The sequence below is a fragment of the Physeter macrocephalus genome, chromosome 18 (genome assembly GCF_002837175.3).
Source record: "Physeter macrocephalus isolate SW-GA chromosome 18, ASM283717v5, whole genome shotgun sequence".
Classification (NCBI taxonomy): domain Eukaryota; kingdom Metazoa; phylum Chordata; class Mammalia; order Artiodactyla; family Physeteridae; genus Physeter; species Physeter macrocephalus.
In genome coordinates, this window is record NC_041231.1 from 8939927 (window position 1) to 8956914 (window position 16988).

General features: G+C 46.3%; 1 protein-coding gene across 3 annotated transcripts in view; it reads left to right on the top strand.

The window, feature by feature from the left end:
- The first annotated feature begins 10480 nt into the window (after nt 1–10480).
- Nucleotides 10481–16988, top strand: part of RAF1 (Raf-1 proto-oncogene, serine/threonine kinase) — a 77456-nt gene continuing 70948 nt past the window's right edge. Inside the window, exon 1 of one of the 3 annotated variants that reach the window (XM_028479221.1) lies at nt 10481–10813. The gene's annotated coding sequence lies outside the window, so the exon portion shown is untranslated. The remainder of the gene's footprint in view (nt 10814–16988) is intronic. The other 2 variants (XM_028479222.2, XM_007126198.4) reach the window with 2 other exon arrangements.

Sequence of the window (16988 nt, forward strand, 5' to 3'; positions counted from 1 at the left end):
CCATCTGCTAAATGTGGGAGGTGGGAGAGGGGCTTGCACTGCAGGGTCTCTAAGATTTCTCTAAGCGCTAAGCTTTTGTGAATCTATTTATTGCTGTAAGTAAACCTCAGGAAGGATAAATACAGAAATGAGTAAGAATTGTGCAAAAAATATTAGACACCGTTCATTTCCCTCTTCAGCTTCGGGACTTTCATCCAAGATTAATCTTTGTTTTGGATTTTCATCGTGGGTATATTGGTGTTTTCTTAATTAAGATTAGCTACTTGCTATGTTTGAGTACCTATTTATTCATTGAACAAATATAGTGTAGTGATTAAAAATGTAGGTTCTATATATGGGAGTTCCTTATAGTAGTATTGTGAATTTTCTCTTTGTTTGAAATTATAGCAAAATAAATAGTTATCTTCTTAAAAATAGAGGGGTTAGGGTTGGACTGCTTGGATTCTGCGCAGAGCTCACCCGCCATTAGCAGAGTGTCCTTGCCTAAGTTCCCTTGCATGTAAAACAGGATGACCCTGGTACCCATCTCACATTCAGTCATACGATTTGCTGCCATATGCCTTACGGCATTATGCCTGAGAGATAGTTAGCTCTCAATCACTGTTAGCTCTTGCTGTTGCTATTAATTTCCTTTGTACGTTGACCGACTTGCTTTGGAGTTGTTTGCCTTCCGAAATGGTTTCTGAAGAAAAGCATTGGCTTTCCTGATAGAGCAAACGTGGACTGGACACCAACATTACGAGGAGTGGTCCGAGGAGAAAGATAAAACCAAAGTTGCCCAGAACCATAATGAGGAAATGAGCTATGAGAAAACGATATCTAGAGTTTTAAGTGTGCAAACCATATTTGAGGCAGAGAAAAGGGCTGCACACACAGGCCTGATTTCTACGAATCTGGGGTCAGAAGCTTCTGGTTAAGGTTGACCTCTGGTACCATCTCTAAGTCTTTCCCTTCCGGAGAGGTAGGTGAAGGGGTACAGGTGGAAGCTGAATACCAGAGGATCCCAATTAAAAAAGCCCCTCAGTTCCCACCTACTCAAAGTTAGGACGCCAATGCCTACTTATGAAGGATGCAGATAGTGCTAATAATGTAACAATAACAATAATTCCCAAGTTCTCACAACGTGCTGGACCTGGTCTGGTGAAGATGGCCAATTAGGCTGTCCAGTATCAAACTGTAAATCCACAAGAGCCTCGGAGGTTGGCCAGGTGAAGCAGGCTGTCTGAGGGCACAGAGCTGCAGAGGGCCAAAAGATGCCGGGTGGCTTCTCCCTCGGTGGTCCTTCATTTCACAGACCCTCTCCCTCTGGAAGTGTGTGCATAGCCTCCAGTGATTTCCATGTTCTAGGAGATTTCTTTTCAGAAAAAGAAAGAGAAATGACCTTAACTGAATGTCAATATTGCCAGAGAGGAAATCAACAGGTAATCCCATGAGCATCTATTAGGACTCTATTACAAGTAATGGGAAAACTAACTCAATGGTTTTAAGTTCAAAAAAAAAGGGAATATCACGCTGCATGGAACTGAAAAGCTCAGGTGTGGTTGGTTTCAGTGCTCAACAGAGGTCAGCAGGGCCCCGCGGGACTCCAGGCTCAGCTCTGTAAAGGTGTAAAGGTAGCTGAGGCATCCCCAGCCTTCCCTCGCCTCAGGGTTCAAATCCAGGGGAAAACTCAGGAGGTGTATAAGGGAGCTTCCTCAAAAATCCTGAGATTCACTTTGATAGGATCCAGTTGGGTCATACGTCCATCCCTGAACCAATCACGGTGACCAGGCTGGGTCAAGTGCTCTGGGAAAGGTCAAGCCCCGTACACACTGTCATGTTTGAGTTGCTTGCATGTGCCTGTATTTCATTTGTTCCTCCCCCTCCCCCAACCGTACAGTAAGCCCCTTGAGGGCATGGACCAGTCTGGGCATCTCTACATCTCCAGTGGCTAGCTCAGCATGCGGCCCCCAGCATGCTCAGTAAACATTCATTGAAATAAACTGCACTGTAGGTAATGGAGAGTGAACTGGAGAACTGAGATGATTGTCCACATGATTTATGCAAAACAAAGCAACACAAGCACACCCGTGGTCCTGATTATCTGGCTTTCATTCTCCCTTTAGAATCAGCCAACCCAAGCCAATGAAGAAATTGTACCCATTTTAGACTCTGGATAATGGTGACAATGAAACAACCTGAAATTAAAGTTTTAGTCGTTCAGTAAGTCTTGTTCCTTTAGATTTGCCTCAAAGCTGGAGCCACAGTTTCTCTTCTGTCTTAATGAAGAGTGAAATTGGTGAATATTAAGCACCAACTGTGCGTTCAGTGCTACACGCTGGGGGATCAGGGTAGTAGAATATTCCAAAAATAAATAATTAGATCCTTGTTCTGGAGATTGAGAGAGACCCGAGACACTTCCATTTTTTGAAGCTCCTGTTATTTATAGTTTTTTTTTTTTTTTTTGTGGTACGCGGGCCTCTCACTGCTGTGGCCTCTCCCGCTGTGGAGCACAGGCTCCGAACGCGCAGGCTCAGCGGCCATGGCTCACGGGCCCAGCCGCTCCGCGGCACGTGGGATCTTCCCGGACCGGGGCACGAACCCGTGTCCCCTGCATCGGCAGGCGGACTCTCAACCACTGCGCCACCAGGGAAGCCCCTATTTATAGTTTTAAATGTAGAAATGCCAAAGCAGATATTAAAAAATGGCAATGATGTGTTTTAAATGCTCATATTTAACAAATTGCTTTGTTGAATATAATGAATACGATGCTTTAAATCATAATCCCGTTACAAGCATAATGCAAACTAATGATGCTCTTCACAAGATAATCGCAATTTATTTTAAAACCTAAATCATAGTTGTAGCTGATTGTACTTTTCTAAGATGGCTGCAACGATATCTCCCATCGCATATGAGTTTCTGTAACCTTGTCAGTCCCCCTTCAAGAGATGGAGTCTGTGTTCCCTGCTGTTGAATCTGGGAAGGCTTGTGAATACTTCAACCGGTGCAGTACACCGTACGTGACCCTGTGTGACCAGGTCATAAAAGATGGTGCAGCTTCTGCATCGATTGCTGGTGTTCTGAGCTGCCAGGTAGGAATTCCGACTACCCTCAGGCCACCATGCTGGAAAGGCCAGGAGGTGCTCAGGCAGACTGTCCTGGCCAACATCTACCCACCCTCCCCGACACACACACACACACACACACACACACACACACACACACACACACACACACACACACACACATATGCCTTCCAGACATCCCCATGGACCAGACATAGGAGTAAGGAAACCATCTTGGAAGTGGACCCTCCAGCCCCAGCTGGTCCAGCCCTCAGCCATTCAGATCACCTCTAGCCACTGGAGTCCTTCCTCCTGAGGTCCCAGAAATTGTGGGACAAGCCATCCCTGCTAGGCCCTGTCTGCATTCCTACGCCACAGAATCTGTAAGCATAACAAAGCAGATCACGTTTACGCCCCTAAGTTCACAGTGGCTTGTTACACAGTGGGGCGACTGGAATGATAAGGCTCCAGGTTAAACCTGCATGATGCACTGGCAATTTTTAAGACCCTCCAGGGCCATATAACCCTCTGGTTATATGCTGGCCTCTCTCCAGGGTCACCTACATAATTTCTGGGGCCCAGTGCAAAGTGAAAGTGTGGGCCTCTCGTTCATGAAGCAGGAAAAGTTGCCATTAAAGGTACTAAAATGTAGAACTTTTTCCTTTCTCTAGAATTGTCATGGCGTTCTGTATCTGCTCTTAAACACCGGGCTCCCTGAGGTGCAGGGATGCTCACAGCGTGAGTGCAGACCCCAAGAGGGGCCCACGTGGGCCTCCTGGCTGCAGGAGTCCATCCCGGGGCTGGAGGACAAGGATGGCAAAGGTCGCTGGGTAGGGTTGGAGACCTGGAGGCTGGTCAGGAGGGAAGTGCCAGAAAGGAAGGGAAGCAGGGGTCCAAGAACCCCTGGCAGGCAGGAGACACGACGATGTGTGAGCGGAGGCTCCACAGCCCTGGGTGCAGGCTCCATTGTCCCATCAGTTTCACTTACCGAAACACAAATTCAGAGATGAAATTATCAAGAATTTCAAGATTAAAAAAAAAAAAAAGAATTTCACGATAGAGACCACAGAGCATTAAACCCCAAGTGCTGGGCCTTCTGAGTGCAAGGGGCCCCGTGTGACTTCCCCAATTTCATGCCCACGCTGCCCACCCTGCCCCTCATGAACACAAGATAAGATACTTTAATAAGGATGTCAGCCTCGCCCAAGCCCTGGGAGGTGGGCCTTATTATCCCCTGCACAGATAAGAAAACCTCTCAGAAAGGTGTATCGGCTTGTTTGCCTGGCCCAGAGTCACACAGCTAAAAGGATAAGGAGATGGAAATTCAGTGTCTGGTTCCAGACCTCAGGCCTTTTCTGCCGGTTGAAGCAGTGAGAACCTGAGAAAAGGCAGCCCGAGGAGGTGTGAGGCTGAAGCAGGAAATGCACAAAAATGCAGAGAAAGGACAGAACACTGAAGGCTGCAGGTGCCAGAGGCGGCTCTGTGGAGACGGGGCCCTGGAGCTGGGATGGAGAGTAGGGAAGAGCATTTCCAGCAGAGGGAATAGCACGAGCTGCTTTGCCATGTGCTCTGGTTTCCACAGGCCTGAGAGGAGAATGGTGGCCGGTCCTGTGACAGGAGACGTCAGGCAGAGGCAGAATTTCAACAGAAAGGGGATGATGCCCTTTACCAAACGTCATAAAGGGCACTGAGTCCTGGGCTTGGGAAAGCCTTCTGGAGGGCACGCTCAGTGACAAGGAGACTGTGGGGCTTTGTGGAAGGATGGGTGAGAAAATTGAGCCTGAGTCTAGACCATTTTTGGATAAATTTGACCCTAAAAGGGAAGAAAGAATTACGGTGGTAACTGGAAAGGGAAAAGGGACATTTGAAAGTACAGGTGTTTTCCTTTTCCAAGACCTGGCAGACTTGTCCATTGAGGGCAGAAAGCAGGAAGGCAGGAAGAGGTGTGGGAGAGGGGATGATGGGCAGTGCTCCCTGATCACCCACTGTGTGCCAGGGCACCTACTGCGTGCCACCTTCCCATTTCCTTTCTTCCCAATAACCCTTGAAGGCAAGTGTTTCTACTTCTACATCACCTGAGGGAGGTGGTGGGAGACGCCCTTGGAGGCTGTGCGATGGCCATGTTCAAAAGGCAGGTGGACCCCCCCAGCAGACACTATAGGTGTGGCTGTGTAGTCAGGGCACCTTTTATCTCCAGGCCCTGTAGCTGAGGAGCTAGAGTAGAAAAGGATGTGGTCCTGGGAAGTGTGGAGTAGCTGGTCAGGCATCCAGGGGCCCAGGCATCCCAGAGGGCACTGCCTCAGGCCTAGCCCTGGAGTCCTGGGTGGTTGGTGTCCTGGTGAGGGTCACGCTGAGTTTGTGGGTGGGGGGGAGTGTGAACAATGGAGAAGGTGGTGGGGCTGCCGGACACACTGTTGACCCCCTCCATCTCTTATTCTCCCATTTCCAGTGTGGACCATTCCATTTGACCTCCAGGCCTGTTTTTTTAAATTAAATTTTTGAGTGGGTAACATGCTCACATGGTTCAACAATTTGAAACTATAAAACGTTTAAGAAAAAAGATAAGAAAACTAAACAAGTAAAAATAAGCTATACGAAAGAGGGGCTTCCCTGGTGGCGCAGTGGTTCAGAATCCGCGTGCTAATGCAGGGGACATGGGTTCGAGCCCTGATCAGGGAAGATCCCACATGCCGTGGAACAACTAAGCCTGTGCGCCACAACTACTGAGCCTGCGCTCTAGAGCCCGCGAGCCACAACTACTGAGCCCGCGTGCCACAACTGCTAAGCTCGTGCGCCTAGAGCCCATGGTCCGCAACAAGATAAGCCACCACAATGAGAAGCCCATGCACCGCAATGAAGAGTAGCCCCCGCTCGCCGCAGCTAGAGAAAGCCCGCACACAGCAACGAAGACCCAACACAGCCAAAAATAAATAAAATAAAATAAAATAAAATAAAAAAGATATACAAAAGAAACCAAAGATTAAGTTAAAAAGAAAAAACAAAAAAGTAACAAAAAACGAAAAAGGAGGAAATAAAAATTATAAAAAGTTAGGCAGTGAAAACAATTTTTTCCACTCTGGTCCTTCATCTACTGGGATCCCACCCTCCCCCTAGCCTGTGATCACCAGTGGTAGTATTTTGTGTGTCCTTCCCAGTTAATTTAAGCCTTTACCAGCAAATGTTTTCCTTTTCACAAAAAGTGGCATACAGTTCATGCTGTTTTGTCCCTTGGTTCTTTTTCTTTTTCTTTCATTCAACAGTCTTTCTTGGACATCTTTCCATACACACATCATTTCACACGTTTACAAGTCCCTCTGTAGGATAAATTCCCGGAAGGAGAATTTCTGGGGCAAAAGGTTTACGCATTTGTAATTCTGATATTGCCAGATTGACTTACATAGAGATTGTTGCAGTTTATAAGCCCCAAGTAATCTCCAAGGCCGCCCAGGCCTTAATTGTTGCTGGTTTCCAAGATGACTGCACTAGGCTTTCCTGCATGTGACTGCACAGCGTGTATTGTGGTTGAGCCCCCGAGGCGGCAGCTCCTCACCTGCCCATTTCAGACTGCCCTGTTATGGCCTGAGGGAGGTTGACTCTGGCCTGACATCCTTTGCCCTCCAGGCCTCCCCTTCACCATTCTCTCTGGGCACTCCGCCGCATGGAGGTCATCTCCCACCCAAGGGCTGCTTGCGGTTTCCCAAACATAAGTCACACCTCTACGCTTTGGCCCACCTGACATCCTTTGCCCTCCAGGCCTCCCCTTCACCATTCTCTCTGGGCACTCCGCCCCATGGAGGTCATCTCCCACCCAAGGGCTGCTTGCGGTTTCCCAAACATAAGTCACACCTCTACGCTTTGGCCCACATTGTTCCCACCCCCTGCCCTGTCCACCCTCCATTCTCAGTCTGGAAAATTCTGACTCTTCCTTTAAGACTCAGCTTCAAGGTTGCCTCTGCAGAGGCCTCCCTGACCCTCCCAGGCAGAACCGGTCATTGCCCCCTTCCCCTGGGTGCCCTCCCACAGCATGCGGGCAGCTCCTCGCCATTCGAGCACATTTGGACCAGCCGGTGGGGTAACTGTCTGTTTACATGGCTCTGTCTCTCCAGCACCCAGCCCAGGCTGGGCCCACACGTCAAACTCATCTGTGACTGAAGTCTCCTGACTTCTCCTACCACCAAACCAGAGGTCTGCAAAGTAGAGGACATGCAACGCAGTAGAGTGCAAGATGGCCCAGCAATTCCACTCCTAGGCATATGCCTGAAAAAAACGGAAAACAGGTCCTCAAACATGTACATGTACACGCATGCTCATAGCAGCACTATGCACAAGAGCTGAAAGATAGAAACAGCCCATATGTCCAAAAAGGAATGAAGTACTGCTATGTGCAACCACGCGGATTAACTTTGAAAACATTATGCTAAGTGAAAGAAACCAGAGCAAAAGGTCACATATTATATGATTCCATTTATATGAAATATCCAGAACAGAGAAATCCATAGTGATAGAACACATAGTGGTGGCGGTCAGGGGCTGGGTGGGGATGGGAGGGGGAGAAACTGCTTAAAGGGTAAGGGGCTTTACTTTGGAGTGATGGAAATGTTTTGGAAGTAGAGGTGGTGGTTGTATAACATTGTGAACGTACTAAATGCCACTGAGTTGTTCACTTTAAAATGGCTGATTCCGGGACTTCCCTGGTGGTCCAGCGGTTAAGCCTCTGCCTTCCAGTGCAGGGGACGCAGGTTCCATCCCTGGTTGGGGAACTAAGCTCCCACATGCTGCAGGGCAACTAAGCCTGCGCACCGCAGCTACTGAGCCCACATGCCACAACTACTGAGCCTGAGCGCCACAACGAAAGATTCCGCATGCTGCAACTAAGACACGATGCAGCCAAATAAAATAAAATTTTAAAAAATGGCTAATTTCATGTTATGTGTACTTCACCTCAATAAATAATTTTTGAAAAAATGAAGTAGCCACTCTTGCTGGTGAGCTGTGAAGTTTGAATGAGGCACAGACTCCTTCAACTTTCTAAGCTGTGAAGTGCTGGGCAAATACCAGCTGGGGGTGGGGGTGGCTGAAGAAAGGAATGGCCTAGGGGTCGGCAAGTGTGGTTTGCTGCTCTGCCCTAAGCAGTAATGATAGGATGATAAGAGTTAACTATAATAATTACAGCTAACACTGCTATAATGTTTAATGTGAACCAGGAACTGTTCCAAGTGCTTTACATCTTAAACTCACTAAATCCTTACAACTCTTAAGAGGTGAGTGCTATTGCTTTTTCATTACAGATGAGGAAACTGAGGAACTGAGGTTTAAATGACTTATCCAAGTCACAGATGAGGAAGGGGCAGAGTCCAAATTTGAAACTTGGCAGTCAGCCTCAACCCCCAGGCTCTGTGCTAAGTGCTTTTCATGTTTTATCTCATTTAATCCTGTGAGGTATGTATTACTGACACAGGCTGGGACATGTGATCTGGGACCTGGGACCCTTTGCTGCACTGCTTACACCTGGACAAAATAGAAAGAAACTATAAGGGACTAAAAATAACTGCGTGCATGCAGTTGGGGCAAATTATAGAGAACAAGATACAAACGACCAAAAACCCAACCGCCCCTTCTGCGGCGTCGGGAGCAAAAGCAGGGTACTTCGCATGCCCCCTGCACACAGCACCACGAGGAGGGTGGGCAGACCACTTAAGCACCCCCTCCAGCATGACCCTGGAGCCGCCCCTACCATCATCCCTTATAAGGAAACAGCTCGCCACCCACCTGGGGAGCGAGCTTGTTTTCACTCCCCCTTGCTGCAGCAGGGGCCCCAATAAAGCCTTGCCTGAATTTCTTGTCTGGCCTCTGATCAATTTCTATTGATTAAGGAGGCCAAAAACCCTGGCAGGTAACATCATTATTCCTAATTAAAAAAAAAAAAATCCCTTCATGGTCCCTACATGGTCAATGCCTTCCAGTCTTTCCCCTGCATTTATGTATATTTACATATTTATGTATTTATATATTTATGTATTTATATATAGGTCCACATACTCCTGTCATTATCTCCTCTTCATCTTCATTTCCCTCTATTTTTTAAATATTTATTTGGCTGTGTCGGGTCTTAGTTGCCACACGTGGGAATTTTCCTTGCGGCACGTGGGTTCTTCCGTTGCGGTGCAGGCTTCTCTCTAGTTGTGGCATGCAGGCTCAGTTGCCCTGTCACATGTGGGATCTTAGGTCCCCGAGCAGGGCTGGAACGCGTGTCCCCTGCACTGGAAGGTGGATTCTTAACCACTGGACCACCAGGGAAGTCCCTTCATTTCCCTTTATACTGTACATATTACTACCTGAATTTATTATTTATGTTTTCTTTGGGTTTCCCATCTCTGCAAAACAGAGCTTTTGATTACTGTTGACATCCCAATACCCAGAACAATGTGTGGTACATAACAGGCTCGCAATAAAAATTTAAATGAATGACTTGTACATGGTATTGGGTAGCTTTGTGTGCCTGTGTTTGAATGAATAAAATCATTCTGTACATGTTCTTTTTAAAATTTAATGCCCTGGATTAAAAAAAAAAATCAGTACATAATCTAGCTCATTCTTTTTAACAGATGGATATCGTGTACTCTGGAGCTAGCACCCTTTATTTAACCTGTTTCCTATTTAATTAATCCACATTTTTTCCAGTGTTATCTCTAACACAAACAACATGGTAATAAACATCTTAGCAGGTGCCTTTTTGTGCGTATGTGTACCTATTTCTCTAGCATGAGTGCCTAGAAGTGAACTTGCTGGGAGGAATAGTACATACATTAAAATGTCCATAGATAACGCCAAATTGCCCTCCCGATATCCATTCCTGCCAGCGTTGGATGAAGATACACAGCAGGTTTTCACATCTCTTGCACCAGACTGGATATTATCAGTCTTTTAAACTTTTTGCCAGTCTGACGGGGGAAAAGGAACCCTCAATTTACAGATGAGGAAACTGAGACTCCGCAAAGTTTAGGGACTTTCCCACATGATGGGTTGCGATTTGCCACTTGATCTGTCCGACTCCAGGGAGGACGGGCCAAAGGTGGACACGGACTTCTATGCTATGCGTCCTCGGGCACGTCTGGTTTTCTCTGGGCCTCGAGATGCCGGCAAGCTGGCCTTCCTCCCCCCCGCCAATTCTCAGGCCCCGTCGGGGCAGCCAAACCCTGGCCCTTCCAGATTGCCAATCCGGGGCCAGGGAGGACCCGCCCTACTGCCTTCACGTCTCCGAAATGGCGACCAGCGAGATGGCGAGGCAACGCCCCCTGGGGGCGGGGCCTGAGTTCAGGCTAGAGCGATGGATACCCGAGCCAAGTTTGAAGTCCGCCGCTAGGCGAGCTCGCGCGGAAGCAGAGAGCCGGTGGCGTCGCAGGTCGGGAGGAGGAGCACCGAGTGGAGGGCTCGCTTGCCGGGGCCGCCAGAAAGCGTCTTCAGTGCGGGCGTTGGGGCCGCCATCTTAGATGGCGGGAGTAAGACGAGAAAGAGCGTGAGAAGCGAAGGCTTCCCTGCCGCTCTTCTTGGGCCCCAAAGAGGGCCAGCTGGCCGGGCTTTGGGGTGTGTGCCCTGAGGTGCGGAGAGCGAGAGCGACGATGCGAGGGCTGCCCGGGGCCCCGTCCCCTGGGCTGGGGACGCGCCGAATGTGACCGCCTCCCGCTCCCTCACCCTCCGCGGGGAGGAGGAGCGGACCAGACGCCACTGCCGGACGACTGGACACAGAGGCGGCCGGGCTCCCTCAGGTAGGCTGCAGGGCCGGGCCCGGGATGCCGGGGGAGCCGGGCGGCGGCGGGGCTGAGGGGGCCGGTTTCCCCGGAGGCCCGGCCAAGGCGGCGCTGACGGAGCGGCCCCGCGGCTGCCGGGCGGAGGGCCCGGGCCAGGCCGCTGTCACCCCGGGTGGCGCTGGGCGGGCGGGGACCCTGGGGCCCGGTGTCATGGCCGGCGAGCCGAGTTCCCACATCCCCACTCAGGTTTCCTTGTGTTTTGGGGAAACGTGCTGGCACTACCTCTCTACCCGGTGCAGATTCCTTATATTTTGGCCACGGGAAAAACCGCCCAGAGCTGTCTCGGATCTGTGTTGTCACTCAGATGGGCTAATGTCTTTTTGGTCGCGGAGTGGGGGACCCGGGCTTGCATCTTCTCTCAAGTGACACCCTTTTCCGGAAAATGAGAGCAGTCGGGGACGGGAGGAGGAAATAGGTCGATGCCTCACCACAAAGGCATAGGGGCCTCCCCTTGGGTCTCACGACTCTGCGGGTACCTAATGAGACGTTTGCGATGCTTATACTGACGATTGGCCCTGGGATGCTTTGGAATGAAGATCCAGGGCTCTTGTGTGTGAAGTGAGAGCCTCCAGGACGCTTCAGTTCTGCAGCTGCCAGAGGCTCTGCAGAGCTAGTCGATGCCCAGAGAGAGGAGTTTGGACATCAGGAGAGGCGAGGCGGCTGTGTTCATTCATTGTTCTCTTTCAAGGGCTCTGGGTGTGCCCCCTGGTATTCATTCTCTGGTGGGAAGAATGATAGGGTCTCCTCTGTCTCCTCGAGTTGTGGCCGGGTTCTAGAGGATCACCCAGTCTAAGTAGGGAATGGATTCAGCGCACGTTCATCCTTTCTGCCTGATTCGTCCTCTCCGGGCTGAGTGGAGGGAGTCTGCCCTCTGTTAGCTCCCGAGGCAGGAACACGATGCGCTGTGATTAGGATGGATTTACCAAGTGTCTTGGGAATTTGGAACAACTAGTTTTGCCTGGGGGAGTTGAGGAAGCTTGTAGACTGGAGGGGACTTTTGTGCTGAGGTTTGGGCCGATGAGTAAGTGCTCATCAGGTGAGGAGGAGGGGAGAGCAGGCTAAGTTGAGGGAACAGCTGGTGCAAAGGCACGGAGACGTGCAGGAGTTTGGGCAGCAGCAAGCAGTCTGGGGTGCAGGAAGGAAGTGGTGGGAGATTAGGGTCTGAATTGAAGATAGTGAACTAGTTGATTTAATTGGGATTATTTTAAACGAGTGTTGCTAATTCTCTTTTCTTGCTGATAACTTTTATTTCCTCCTTCTCTTGATGTTAAAGCTGATAGCAATTGCACAGATTGACTTTGTTAAACCCAGTTAAGAACATTTTGATAAGGGCTTTATGTCAAACGTTTTGTACTTGCACTGTGGTGAACGAACTGAACTCATATTCCTAGAGATTCTTGCAAACGTTTCTTCTAAAGTTACACTTGCTAACAAAAATATTGATTTTATAAATGTAGTACACTCTACTAATACTACATTTTCAGTGGCTGTTGACAATGTAAACCATGCTCCCCAGTCATTTAGAAATTGGCAGATTATATGAAACATCTGAAAATTGTAGAATGCAAGTATTTTTAGTTAAGTAAATGTTTTATATAGTAAACTCTTTCTTTGGATTGATTCCGTGGATTCCAATTCTGTTATAAAGTCTTTAGCTCTGTGAACATAATTTTCCCCAAAGATCTGTATTGTGATTAATGTTTATGCTAAAGTGATTATTATGGTATTAACAGACTTAATCTAGCAGTTCCTAAATCTTTCTTGGGTTGTGGTGATTATATACCTCTGAAGAACCTTTTGGCTTGTTTTCACCCTTATCAGTTCAAGGGATAAGCTGTTGAAAATGCAGCAGAGACGTTTGACCCAGTTGAACACTGGATACTTGGGAAAATTAACCTGTTACTCTTTCTGTTGTAAAAGCTTATCTTTTAGGTATGCGGTGTTTGTGATCGTAAGTCCTAGTGGAACTGCTTAGTCTTGTTAAACTCTTGTCAAATAGTTTAAAAGATGTGCATGCCTTCAAAATAGAAGGCTTGAGTGAAATACATTAGAACATATTTTATGGGATTTGGTTTAGCAGAAGAAAACAGTGAGAAGCAGGTTAAGCTCGTCACTTATGATGAAAAGTATCTAAAAGATGAAATGGAGAAAGGTTAAACTTTAAGTATTGTGTTATAACTGCTTTGAGACTGGTTGCTTTTAGTTTAAAACATGCCGTTTGTGAAATCCAAAGTAGGAGTTTGCTCTGAAGATGAAACAACTTCTTGGAAGTTGAATTTGACTTTTCCAGAAGCACCAGATTGTTTATTAAATGGAAAATATAATTAATAACTTGAAATTACTATTTCAAATAGCCTGTTAGTAGTAGGTGCATGATTCTATCACATTTTAATTCCAGATAAAACTTTGTTAATAACCTATTGCTTAAAGTAGAAAAATGTTACATGGGGGAGTGCTCTTGTTTGCATGTTAACCTAGTAGGCCATAAATAATAATCGTGGTCTTGGGAGGAGCTTGTTAGCCAAACAGCATGCCTTAATGTTGACTTGCAGAAGAGAATTTTAAATATTGCCTTTGAAAGGCAGTGGACTAATGTGACACCGGGACGGGGGTTAATGAAACCACAAAATCGAGCTTTGACTTATTAAAAGGTCTTCTGTTTTTTAAATTGTGCGTGTCATGGAAGTCAGTTCTCCATAACAAATGTCTGTAGTTGGAAAATTGCTCACCTTGGCTAAATTAATTGGGAAATCAAAGAACACTTGGGTTCATTTAGGATAAGGTTGTTTAGGATTTAGGTTGGGGTGTGTGTGTGAGAGTGTGTTTATATTTCTGTATGTGTATGGATGTATAAGAATGCTTATTTGCTAAACTGACCAGGTTGAAAATGTGATACTAGATATTTGTTATAATTCAGTTAGTATTTCTGGTATAGGGCTTAACTACCTTGCCTATAATCCTCAGGATAGTAATCTCTGGGTATTTTATTCTTGCCTTAAAGTTACGAGTAGAAATTCCTTAATTACGTATCAAAGTTTTCATCTTTAATTTTACAGTGGTTGAGTCATTCTGTCCCTCCTTTTCTCCCAGCGTACTTGTGTAGCTCGCACTGATTTTAGTAGTTAACTTCAGATTTGTTAGCTCTTCTTCTAAAACTTCTCCTAGAATGTCAGTTTAACCAAGGAAAATGTCAAATGGGTGTTGTTCCTTTGTTACTGGTTTTGGCCCAGGCTATCTCAAGTCTCTTTGGCAAATCACTCAAGAAGTGTGTTAATTGCTTCACATTCCAATCAGTGTACATAGTTTTTCTTGAGGAACACTTGACACAGAGTTTTATTTTTAGATCAGATTCTAAGGGATTTTACTGGGTGGGGATTAACAACCCTAAAACTAGTTTGGAATCAAAATCTTTGTGATTTAGAAACTGTTTACATTTTTGGTTAATGAATGGGAAGCCGCAGGCAATGACAGTGTTTCAGGGAACCAAATATGTCTAATTGCTTCTGAGGACCCTTGTAGACTATACCGAAGACATCTTTCTACCTGTTGGGTTTCACTTACTATCATCCAATAGCAAGAGTAAGTACATCTTTACTGTTGTAGTCAAGATGTTGTCTCCTATTTATTTTCTTCCAACCTGCTAGGGAAGGCAAAAGTAGTCTGATTTCTTTGAAGCTGCTTCTTTCTAGGCATCGTATTTGGACAAAGTATTTACCTTTCTCCACCCATAAACATTTCTGATGGAAGAATCAGGCTAGTTAATGTTTCACTATGTTAATAGGTCTTTAAATAATGTTTCACTATGTTAATAGGTCTTTAAAGTTATGACCTTTTTTTTTTTTTTTTTTTTTTTTTTTTTTTGGCGGTACGCGGGCCTCTCACTGTTGTGGCCTCTCCTGTTGCGGAGCCTGCGCTCCGGACGCACAGGCTCAGCGGCCATGGCTCACGGGCCTAGCCGCTCCGCGGCATGTGGGATCCTCCCAGGCCGGGGCACGAACTCGCGTCCCCTGCATCGGCAGGCGGACTCTCAACCACTGCGCCACCAGGGAAGCCCAAGTTATGACATTCTTAATCTGGGTTTTATGGAGGCATACTTTTCAATCTCAGATAGCTTTTAACATCTGTCTTTTACCTAGGTTTGGGGTAGATGAAATACTGAGTTTTCCTTAGAAGAACATGATTCCTGTTCTCTGTGGCAAATCTCATTAGGAAGCTCAGAGTTTTTGGGAGAGGCATTTCCCTGGATCCAGATAGATCATTCAGAAAGGAACTGCCATTTGCATTTAAGAAAGTTTGTTTAGGGCTTCCCTGGTGGTGCAGTGGTTGAGAGTCCGCCTGCCCGATGCAGGGGACGCGGGTTCGTGCCCCGGTCCGGGAGGATCCCACGTGCCGCGGAGCGGCGGGCCCGTGAGCCGTGGCCGCTGGGCCTGCGCGTCCGGAGCCTGCGCTCCGCAATGGAAGAGGCCACAACAGTGAGAGGCCCGCGTACCGCAAAAAAAAAGTTTGTTTACAGTAGAAAAAACTAGAAAAAGTTCAAATGTACAACAATAATAAAATGATTAAGTAAACTGTGGTACGGCCACTTATGGGGCCCTATGCTTTTCATTAACTGTGGCGTATATGAAGCATTTATGACACGGGAAATGCTATATCCAAATGATTACAGTTGTGTTAAAAAAAAAACGATACAATGGAATATTGCTCAGTAATAAAAAGAAATGATGTACTGATACATTCTCCAACATGTATAAACCTTGCAAACATTATGTTAAATGAAAGAAGCTAGTCAGAAAAGACCACATATTGTATGATTCCTGTTATATGAAGTGTCCAGAATAGGCAAATCTGCAGAGAAAGTAGATTAGTGGTTGCCAGTGGCTGGAGGGAGTGGGCAATGGGCAGTGACTGTGACAGGGGTTTCTCTTTTGAAGTACTGCAAATGTTCTAAAATTGATTGTGGAGGTGAATGCACAACTCTGTGAGTTTAATAAAAGTCGTTGAATTGTACACTTTAAATGGGTGAGGTGTATGGTATGTAAATTATATCTCAAGCTTTTTAAAAAAACTCAAAACCTACCCATAGGAAGAAAACACATGTAGATGTTAACAGTGGTTGTTAAACAATAGAAATAGGATAATATCCCTTTATACTCTTCATATTCTCTGAATATATTGTCTTATAATAGAAAAAAAATACATATAATAAAGTTAAATTCTGTTCATGGTGTGGGCCTTTATGTCCCTCCAAACATTTAGTCACTCTCAGATTACATTGACAACTATATTTTTGAGCTTCTTTCACTTGTTTTCTACTTCCTCCAGATTAGTTCAGGCCTTTGTGCTGTATTTGCCTTGACTGTTGTTAGAACCTCTGAATTGAACTCCTTTTTCTAATTTCTTCCCATGCCAGTACACTTTTCACATTATTGCCAGATTCCCTTTTTAAATGTGTAGAATGTTAAAAATTGAGTTTCATTAATTTTTTGTATAGATAGTACAGTCACATGCTACAAAATTCAAAGAATACAGAAAGTTATGCTGTGCAGAGTAATTCTGCTTTCCCCTTTGTTTCCCAGATACCCAGCTTCTTTTCATGGAGGGAAATATGTTATGGGGTTCTTATGTTTCCTGTTTTGTGATGATACAAGAATATTCAAGCGTAGATGTGCTGGCCTTACTTCCTTTGGCAAATTGTCCAAGAGTCTCCATTGCTTTTCAGACTAAGCGTACAGTTCTTGCTTCTATGTCTTGCTAATGTGGATTCCTCTTACTATCTTCAGTGGAATCCAGAAGCTTTTTTTTTTTTTTTTTTTTTTTAGCACCTAAGTAGGTACAGCAGGCTAGTGTGCTGGAGGAGGGTGGATTAGGCAAGTTCCTGCCTTCAGTGACCTTATCTAATGAGGAGAGATTCACAGGATTTCCTCACTTTTATCTGTTCCTCTTTTAAGAGTCATTTTGAACACCATCTTCTAAATATCATTTCCCGATCTTTTTCTCTTCTTCTCACTCGTTGTTTCCTTCTTTGAAGCCCACCTTAAAACCCTTGCGTTTCTTTTTTTTTTTTTTTTTTTTTTTGTGGTATGCGGGCCTCCCTCTGCTGCGGCCTGTCCCGTTGGGCAGCGCGGGGCCCGGC